Genomic DNA, 9,731 nt, shown 5'->3' with positions numbered 1-9,731 from the left:
CAAGTATTAATGGTTTTATGCAGGACATTTGGGGAGCACAGGAGCCAGACTATATTCTGGCAGGATATCTATAATAAAGCGCTGCCTAATTCTCTTCTGTGCTGCTTCTTTCTGTGGTTCCCCAATTTATGATTAACAATGACTGAGAAATTGGACCAGTTTGCAGTCCTTCCGCCCTTCACAATGAACTATATTTACTGAAATTCACCTAAATGTATTTATTGCTTTCATTCTGAACATCAGTATGTAGAGTACCTATTCAACTATCTACCTGTGTATGTACTAGGCACTCTACACTGAGAATTACATAGACCTTGGTTCTATTCTTTATCTAAAACAGTTAAAGACATAGTCATATGGATACCAAAAACTAAATATATATAATTTATTTATATTATAGATATAATTTAACTGTGAAGGGTATAGCAAGGACAAGGCTATGTTTATGAACCCATTTAATTACCCTCCTGGGGATCCTGAAAGTTTACATTTCCTGGTCTTCCTTGCAGATGTATGGGAGCCATGTACCCAGTTTCTCGTCAATGCAATGAAGGTGGAAATTATCTGGTCATTCCTGACTTGGCCATGAACATCCCTGTGGCAGTTTCATGCTCCCCTTTTCCCTTCACACGGCAAACCTGAGGCCATGCATGGAGAAGGAGGCATACAAAATGGAGAGGGCCTGTATTCCTGAGTTACTGCTTGGAGGAGAGGCATGCAAGAGTGCTGCTGTCCAGGAACATTCCCATTGGACTCTGTATGCATGAGAAAGAAATCTTTCTTGTGCTGAAATTTGAGTGTTGCCACAGAGGACAACCAATCCTGATACAACATACTGACATTATTAGAGTAGATCTAAACCTTATTAAAAGAATACTGAATAATGACAGTATGACTGCTTTGATTACTGAATATCACTTGTCTAGCACTAAATACCTTGTATAAAAACTCTTGTGCAACCAAGAGGCCAATGGGTAAGTAAACTGTGGTACATTCAGACAATGGAACATTATTCAGCACTGAAAAGAAATGAGCTATAAAGCCATGAAAAGACATGGAGGAATCTTAAAGGCCTATTACTAAGGGAAGGAAGCCAATCTGGGGGGCAGGGGGGAACTGAAGACTGTAAGATTCCAATAGCGGAATGTTCTGAAAAAGGCAAAATTATGTAATCAGAAAAAGTTCCGTGGTTGCCAGGGGTTGAAGGTGGTAAGAGGGATTAATAGGCAGAGCAAAGAAGATTTTCAGGTGGTGAATATACTCTGTATGTTATTATAATGATAGATCCACGTCATTATCCATTTGTCTAAACCCATAGAATATACATCACCGAGAGATATAATATAATATAAACCGGGGATGATTCTGATTCATCAGTGTAGGCTTATCAGTTGTCACATAAGTACCACTCTGGTGGGGGTACTTGTTGATGATAGGGAAGGTTATTCATGTATAAGGGCAATCAGTATATAGAAAATCTCAGTACCTTCCCTTCTATTTTGCTATGAACCTAAAACTGCTTTAAATATAGCTTTTTAATAATAAAAAATTTTGTAAAAAATAGAAAACCAAAAAGATGTTTATATGAGCAATCATGTTTGGCTAGCTTCAAAACAATGCAACACAATCTTCAAAACTGCTGTTTATTTGTATCTTCTGCTAAAATAACAGATGAGTACCTCCAAATGTGTAAGCTTGCTAACCAGAATCAAAATAGAACCTGTTGAGAAGCATGAAGAATCTGGGGGATGAGTGGGTTGTAGGGAATGGATTAGGATTTCTGCTTTATCTCAGAAACATATCTAGAACTCCTGCTGAAATAATATTCAATGTTATTAATGACTTATTGTTTTAGTAATACTAAGATATAATTCTGTACTTTGCTTATAGACTCATAAACTTGGATAAGGATTCTGACACACACTTCTATCTCCCATTTAGTCACATTCCTGGTCTCCACATCAGCATGCCAATATAAAGTAAGATAAAACACAGGTGTTAATTATTAATAGGACTGTGCTGATACAGAAATAGTAAAATAGTAAGTTTTATGTCAGTTGCCCAAGTATTTTAGGAGTAGAAAGTAGAAGTTAAGATTATGTTGACAAGTAAATTGTATGCTGAGGTTGCCGTGAGTTCCTTTTTCTGTGTATGTCCTAATCCATAGAATGTTCACAGGTGAGGCATGCTGGCACCTAAGGCAACTGGGAAGCGACAGAAGCAGAAGCTGGGGAAGGAGCCTGGAAAACACAGCTTAATACAATGGCTACCCTTAACAGTACAGTTGAATGATTCATGGTACAAAAGGTAGGCTTAGCCGCAGTTGAAGCTATTTCTGAGATCTAAGGGTGTCCAGCTGTGAAATGGGGCAGGGATTGAAAAGAAAGTTACTGTGTTGGCTCATACTCAAAACAAGTGGGCAGCAGCAGCATTTTGACTATGAAAGAAGTACAACACGCAGACTGGAGCCAGGGAGGATGGAGAAGGTAATGTTACTGGTGAGGAGAACATAAAGCAAGCAGGGTCTAGCCACTGCGTGGGAAGTTTAAGGCAAAAACAGATTTGGAGCAGGGTTCAAGTCAAGATTGACAGGAGAATAACTGAAATCTTGGGCAGTGAAAACTAAGGCATAATATCATGAAGATCAACTGTCCCAAGTGATACTTCTGTTATTAACAATAAACATAAAAATAACACCTGCTACTATGTATTGGTTAATATCTACATTATTAAATCATTACTGGTGCATCATCTCTATTTGGAGAGATGAGGAAAGAAACATCTTGGAAGATTTAATCACTTGGGCAAAGTCCTACAGTTAGTAAAAGCAGAGGTGGAATGTAGGTACAGGTTTTCTGAATCCCCACACCTATGCTCTTGGGTATAAATACGAGTATGTACCAGATAGTACTAGGGGTTCAGTTCTCTGACACGCTGTCCTGCTCAGGATTTTTTGAGAACCTAGGTGTCCTGAATCAACTGCCAAGACATCAGAGACTTTAACTTCAAAAGACTCAGGAACATTCTCTCTTTCTTCCATAGCACCCAAGTACTGTGTCCTCCATTCAGCAGATAAATATTCATTGTTCCTTTTTTTTTTTTTTAACTGCCTTTAAATACAAGTAGGACGATATAGGAGAGAAAATACAACAAAGCCTTCTCCTCTACTATGACAGGACATAGATTTATGCTGCTAAGGAGAAAGGAATTTTCTTCTCCACAATGTCAAGATGCAAAATACATTTTCTTATAAGTCATGAACCTTCAAGATTCACCTGTAATTTACCATCTGTGCAATTCTGAACCGTTGATCAATTAGGTCAATTGAACCAATTTAATAAAGTTGTATATACCTGGAGTTACTGGGTGGCCAAATTGTCTTCTCAGGTATCCTCTAACCTCATGTACGCCTGGCATATAGTAAGCACTCTATAAAACTTGGAGGCTCTTATTATTATTATTATGTATAAAGTAATCCATGTCACAGCTGCAAAGGTTTTAGATTGAGAACCCTCTATTAAAGTACTTCTGTATTTCCAGTGGCCATTAACCAGGACATCATTAGAGACTTGGGAAAAGATTAGCTAATGAGTGGCTCAATTCATTAATGAGGCAACTCAGCTGTGCTTTTTCTTCCCTTAATGGCAGATCTTCTTACTCTCCAAGGCACTATTTAAACTATTAAAATAACTAATGAGATCATTACTGTTGTCAGACAAGTCCCAGAATGAGCAGATATCTTTACTAATAAATGTAGAGTATTTGTTCCAGTGGAATGTCCTACATGCTTACTAACATAAGAGGAGAATCAAATTAAGAGCAGAGAGCCAGCTCCCCAACTTCTGGGTCCAAACACCAGAAAAGAGAGTAATCTAAAGTTATAAGCTTTTAGTCACAAAAATGGTCTTCTCACAATTTAAGGTTGAATTTTTCAATGATTTTTTTAGAAAGATTTTATTTATCTATTTGACAGAGATCACAAGTAGGCAGAGAGGCGGCGGGGGAGCAGGCTCCCCGCTGAGCAGAGACACCCCCACCCCAAATGCGGGGCTCGATCCCAGGACCGGGGATTACGACCTGAACTCAAGGCAGAGGCTCAACCCACTGAACCACCCAGGTGCCCCTTCGATGATTTTTAATGTGAGTGAACATTAAGGCCTAAGTTGTCAGATTCACATGAAGTATTTATCTTACCTGGCAAAGACTGCTACTGATGATTAGTAAATAAAAAATATACAAGATCAATAACATGTGTAATATCAGCATCCAGGGATTCCCAAACCTGTCAGATAGAGCTTCCTGTTTCCTCCAGGATGGGTTTTGATTTCTGGGAGGGAACCGTGTGGGGGATAGGTTAGCAAAAAGCTGCCACGGAGTTTAGGGCCCTCTTAGCTTATTTATCTTCTGTATCATGTAGCTCTTCCTGGTTCCAATGTTCATTTGTCAATGCAGCACCTGCCCACGAATTGCAGGTTTATTGATAATAAACAATCTTTTGTAGACAGACCAAGAGTATCCTGCTAAAAGCATTTCTAGATGAGTAATTGGTACATAGCAACCCCTGAGAGACCCCGATTGAACAGTTCATGGTTGTAAGAGGTTCTGCTTAGGGCCAAGTCTGCTTCTGGTGTTCACAAAGAGGGTGAAATGTTTTAGACACCTGCTGCTAATAACCCTTTCTTTCCTAAAAATAAAGAGAAGTCAACTGGAATAGGAAATAAAATTTTGAAATTTTATTTGAAATAAAAACAGCCAGCTGTTATTTTCAGAACATCAAGTGCTATCAAGGGTCAACTATTTAAATTCCAGCCTGTTTGGATGTAAATGCAGCTAAATATCAAAATCACCATTGCTCCATACCGAAATAAATAAAAAATAAAGTTAAGTAAGTCTTCATGATAGTTAGAGAAAAAAGTCACATTTTCCAGCATAATCATCTTTTAATCCAATCAAATCCCCTTAGAGTCAAAACAACTTGTATAAAATACAGTCAGTTATTTGGCATATCTGAATGTGTATCTATTAAAAAAAGAATGCTTCAGAAGTATCAGAAAGGATAGTGTGATTAACCATAGTTCTTTTATAATGAACTCCTTCTGTAGTAACTCCCCCTTATTTTACCTAGTCCTTGAGTAAAATGCATTAATATTACTAAATGCTACTGTAATCTTAAAAATGATGTCCACCTGTAAAGACTGGTCTTAATATATGAAAATCTCACAGCCAAAACAATATTCGATTCTATTGTAATAAAACTTGAGTACCGGAGGTAAGAAGAAACAGATGCGACTTTTCCTATTTATATTCCACTTACTCTTTACTGTGTGCTTATGTCCAAGTTATCTTCATGTTAGAGATAAAACTAGAATCAATCTTTTAACTCCTTCATTTTTCTTTCCTAAAAACAGGGGGAAAACTGACAACCAAGCTAGTGATGGGGTCTCTGATATCCTGGAAATATGCAATCATACTTTTATAAGGGACACATATTTAAATTGACAATACCCAGCACCTATATTTTTTCAGTGAATCAAGAAAATCTGTGTTACCTACTTTGTGCTTTGGAGCCTGTTTTTGTGTAGGATTCTGGGGAAATAATAAAGAATCAACTATATGTTCCATGCTTACGTGTTTTTCAAAGGCCTATGATATGTTTGTCACTGTATAAAGGCGGCTAACCAAAGTCCCTTCTCCATTGGACACCATGGTCTGGTGGGAAATAAGACAGCTGAAAAGGGAAGTATGAAACACAGGATAAATCCGACACTATATTATGTGCAAATGGGATAGGAATACAGAGACGTGAATGCATAATTGTGCCCCTGGGAAATTTTAATTAAAGTGTTAAAATTTGTGCTGGTTTGAATTACAGTTAGAGGTTTTCCAGGTGTAACTGGAAGGGTAGGGAATAGCATTACTGGTGGAAGAAAGAACAAGTGCCCTGACAGATGTGGCAAGGCCCAGGCAGTCTCATTCCCTCGGGCTTTCTCTGGCAAGAATTTTGGGAATTTTCCATCCTATCCAGGTGGCCTGCTAGTTTACTTGTTAAAATTGTTCTCATGGATCAGGAGAATCTGCTGGGCAGGCAATGAAATTTTCATAAGGCAGTGGGATGGTAGAAGAAAAGAAAACCTCTCTCTCTCAAACTGTGGATGTTAAAATCTAGAGGTATAATGAGGTATTAACCTGTGAAGATTAATTTTGAAGGAGGAACAAAATAAAATGGCTAAATACCTACATATAGGAGTCACAAAATCATGATTGCTCATGTTTATGACTGCAGCTGTTTCCTTTTATAGCAGTTATTAGGAGCACAAATTATACATAACCTGGCATCAAAACAGGGGCTATAATGGACTGAAAATGGTGTCGCATCTATTGCAATGATGACCCTTCTGATAGTTCCCATCAGTTAGTTCACCCACTATGCCTAAGTGCCCAGACACACACTATGTGGGCTTATAATCCTGGGAATTCCTTTGCCTACACCACCCCAGGCTGATCAACGTGGCATAAAATCTATGCATTTTAATGTAGTAAAAGTGTATGGTGACTAACATAACACAATTTTTTTTAAAAAGTCAGCTTTTCACAAACTTTGAGAGCTTATTGTTTTTAATCCACTAAATTCACACAGAATGGGGGCAAGAGCTGAAATATTACACTGAATTTAAATATGGTTAGCTCACTATATTCAAATGGATCTCTAAAACCGAGAGGTAGTGAAAGTCCAGAAACAAAATGACAGAGACACAAAGTATAAGGGGTTGAGAAACAAGAGAATAAGCTCTTGGGTGAATAGCTTGGGCTAATGCTGTGGCTCTCAACCTGCTTTTCTGTGCTCACTTCACGGAAAAGACTGTCTTCCCTTAAAGGGCCAGTGACAGATCTGTACTATTTAAATGAACATGGGCAGGTCTCCTTGTTCTGTAGAACTTTCTACCTGTGTCCTGGAAAGAATCAAAGAGCCCAAATTCTCATTCTAATGAAGTTCGGACTCCTGGCCATGTTCATGAAATTTTGCACCCTTAACTTTCCTACATAATCAAGTAGCTCAGATTCTCTTTCAATCTCTATTCTCTCTCTCTCTCTCATTTATTTATTTATTTTAGATTTTTTTTAATTTATTTGTTTGACAGAGAGAGAGATCACAAGTAGGTAGAGAGGCAGGTGGAGAGAGAGGAGGAAGCAGGCTCCCCACCAAGCAGAGAGCCTGATGTGGGGCTCGATTCCAGGACCCCGTGACCATGACCTGAGCCAAAGGCAGAGGCTTTAACCCACTGAGCCACCCAGGCGCCCCTATTTTCTCTCTCTTGAATGTTTCCAAATGGTTTACCTGACACATATTTAATAAAGTTCACAAACTTCTATCCTATCAATATTAAATCATAGGAAATCATGGCGTTGTCTTCAGTGGCAGTGTGGCTTTTATTAAATAATTTAAATTATTTAACATATTTTGTAGAGTACCTGTACTTGATATTTTCTCAAGTTACACATTCTCATTTTTAAATTTGTGCCTGATTCAAGGGAAATTTTGTCCATATGCTCCCAGTTAATTTGCATTTAGCTCACCAAATGTTGACATGAGTAGGGTTTTCAGTATAGGTCACTGGAAATTAACTTGCTTTCAAATTCTGAAATGACAGATTGTCTCAATGATGTATCTTAGTGTAGTGACATTTAATGTCAACCCAATCATTTACTGATGCAAAATGTAAGATGAAAGTCAATTTACCTAGTCATTATTTTATTTCCTACTCCCAGAACACCAATGAACCAAAATTGCAAATAATCCAAATTGAAGAAATTGATTATATTTAATTCATTTCAGTAATTAATATGCCTCCTGTTCCATAATGGACTTGAAGTGACTTACAAAGAAAAAAAATGCAATCTAAGAAAATGAAGTTAGAAAGAGAAGTTGTCTATTGCATATCTCAAGTAAAGCAAATAGGACCTTTTTAAACAGTTTGACTAAAATACTACTCTTCTCCAAACACACACCAGATTCAGAAAGAGAAAAAGGATATTGGGGTAATTTTTCTTCAAAGGGATAAACAGTCAGGATTAAAGGAGTTTGGTGCACTGCAATGTTAGGCTAAAACTTGGGTTGGTCTTTTTTCCGTTTTGGTGGCTATTCCTGGTGATGAGACATGGAGATGGTCTTCTAGGGCACTGAGACACCAAGAAGTGAACCTTAGCTGGGGTAGGTGACTATTACTGATAGCTCCTCTGTCCCCAACTCAATACCCCAGTAAAAATATTGAGGCAATTCTGGAGGTCATTAAACATGATTTTTTAAAAAAATACCTGACAAAGTATAAGCATCTAAACAGAGGTCACAGAAGTAACCAACAACTTTCTCCATGTATCTTGGCTATCTCGGCATCTTCCCTCATTTTCTCACAATTCCCCCAAACTCAGTGTACATCGTCCCTTCTTTTTCTCCTGCCACATTTTAGGATCTTCTCTCCATCTTCCAATCCTACGCATCACCAAAGAAAAGCTTTAGAATATAGAATTCCATAATTATGGAAGACTGAACCCAAACATCTAATTTTGCTACCCCACACCACAGAAATACTCTCAAAATGTCAATAAAGGTGATTTTTGAGATACAAGGGAAGAGCAAGAGAAGAGAAAACAACACTTATTTTGGTAGGTGAGAAATGGACATAGATAAGTGATAGTCAACTTAGGAAGCCTAAGAAATTCAAATTCTAAACCAGCAGAAAGCTAAAGCTAAACATTAATATAAAACCAAAGAATTTTAAAAGTACTAATAAACCACAGAATTTTTAAGAGACTCAGAAATAGGTGGCACCAGGTACCTCTGCAGTAGGAGTGAAGAGTGACAAACATATAAGGAAGAAATTTCTGAAAGCTTTCTACTGAGAAGCTCCCTATCCCTAGTTGGCACCAATGGACAATTTCCCCTCTTTACTACCATAAAGGGCAAAATAATGAGAGTAAAATGGGGGGCCACTGTCTTGAAAAACAGAAGGCACAGCTGAGGCATAAAAAAACTGAAAAGCAAACAACTGAGTACATACACACTGAATGCTAATCCCCTCCATGCTTCTTTCCCCACTCAGCTTCCACACTTTATTTGCAGGTAGAAGAAGCAGGCCTAGTCCAAGAGGAAAATGCCACTCTGATTATTTCCAACACTAGAGTTTCCAAGAAAACGTTTCTAGCTTGGTCACCCTGCAGTCTCAATGATAAATTAAGAAATGGCAGTATATGTTTGGTCTTTCACCCATGTATGATCAGAAAACTCTCGACATCTGAAGAAGGCTGCCAGCAGGAAAGAAAAAGACAAAAACAAAGGAAATAAACAGATAAAAAGCAACTTAGAAAAAAAAGAAATAATGCAGAAAAATAAAATCTAAAAAATTAACTTAGTTATATCTTCAAAATGATAAGGAAAAGTGTTACATGCTTCAACTGAGAAGACAGTGCAGCAAAAAGACGAGAACTTCATAACAAAAAAAAAAGGTTATGGTATAAATGAAAACAATAGATATTAAAAGTAAAACTGATGAAATGTCACATAGAATAGAAAGAATAATAAATGAGAAAAAGAAGGGATATAAAAAATTAAAGGATCAGTTCAGGAGTTATATCATCTGAATAACAAGAATTCCAAAAAGAGAACAGAGACATTAAAGGGGAAATCTTGGGGGCGCCTGGGTGGTTCAGTGGGTTAAGCCGCTGCCTTCGGCTCA

At 37.7% G+C, this 9,731-nt stretch overlaps 1 long non-coding RNA gene across 1 annotated transcript; it reads left to right on the top strand.

The window, feature by feature from the left end:
• Positions 1–1,181: 1,181 nt before the first annotated feature.
• Positions 1,182–5,602, top strand: LOC116581954. The gene is made up of 3 exons (XR_004282314.1): positions 1,182–1,248; positions 2,179–2,307; positions 5,409–5,602. It is a non-coding gene; the product is annotated as an uncharacterized LOC116581954 (long non-coding RNA).
• Positions 5,603–9,731: the final 4,129 nt, after the last annotated feature.

The sequence above is a fragment of the Mustela erminea genome, chromosome 21 (assembly GCF_009829155.1).
Source record: "Mustela erminea isolate mMusErm1 chromosome 21, mMusErm1.Pri, whole genome shotgun sequence".
Taxonomy (NCBI): domain Eukaryota; kingdom Metazoa; phylum Chordata; class Mammalia; order Carnivora; family Mustelidae; genus Mustela; species Mustela erminea.
This window is presented reverse-complemented; position numbering and strand designations above follow the sequence as displayed.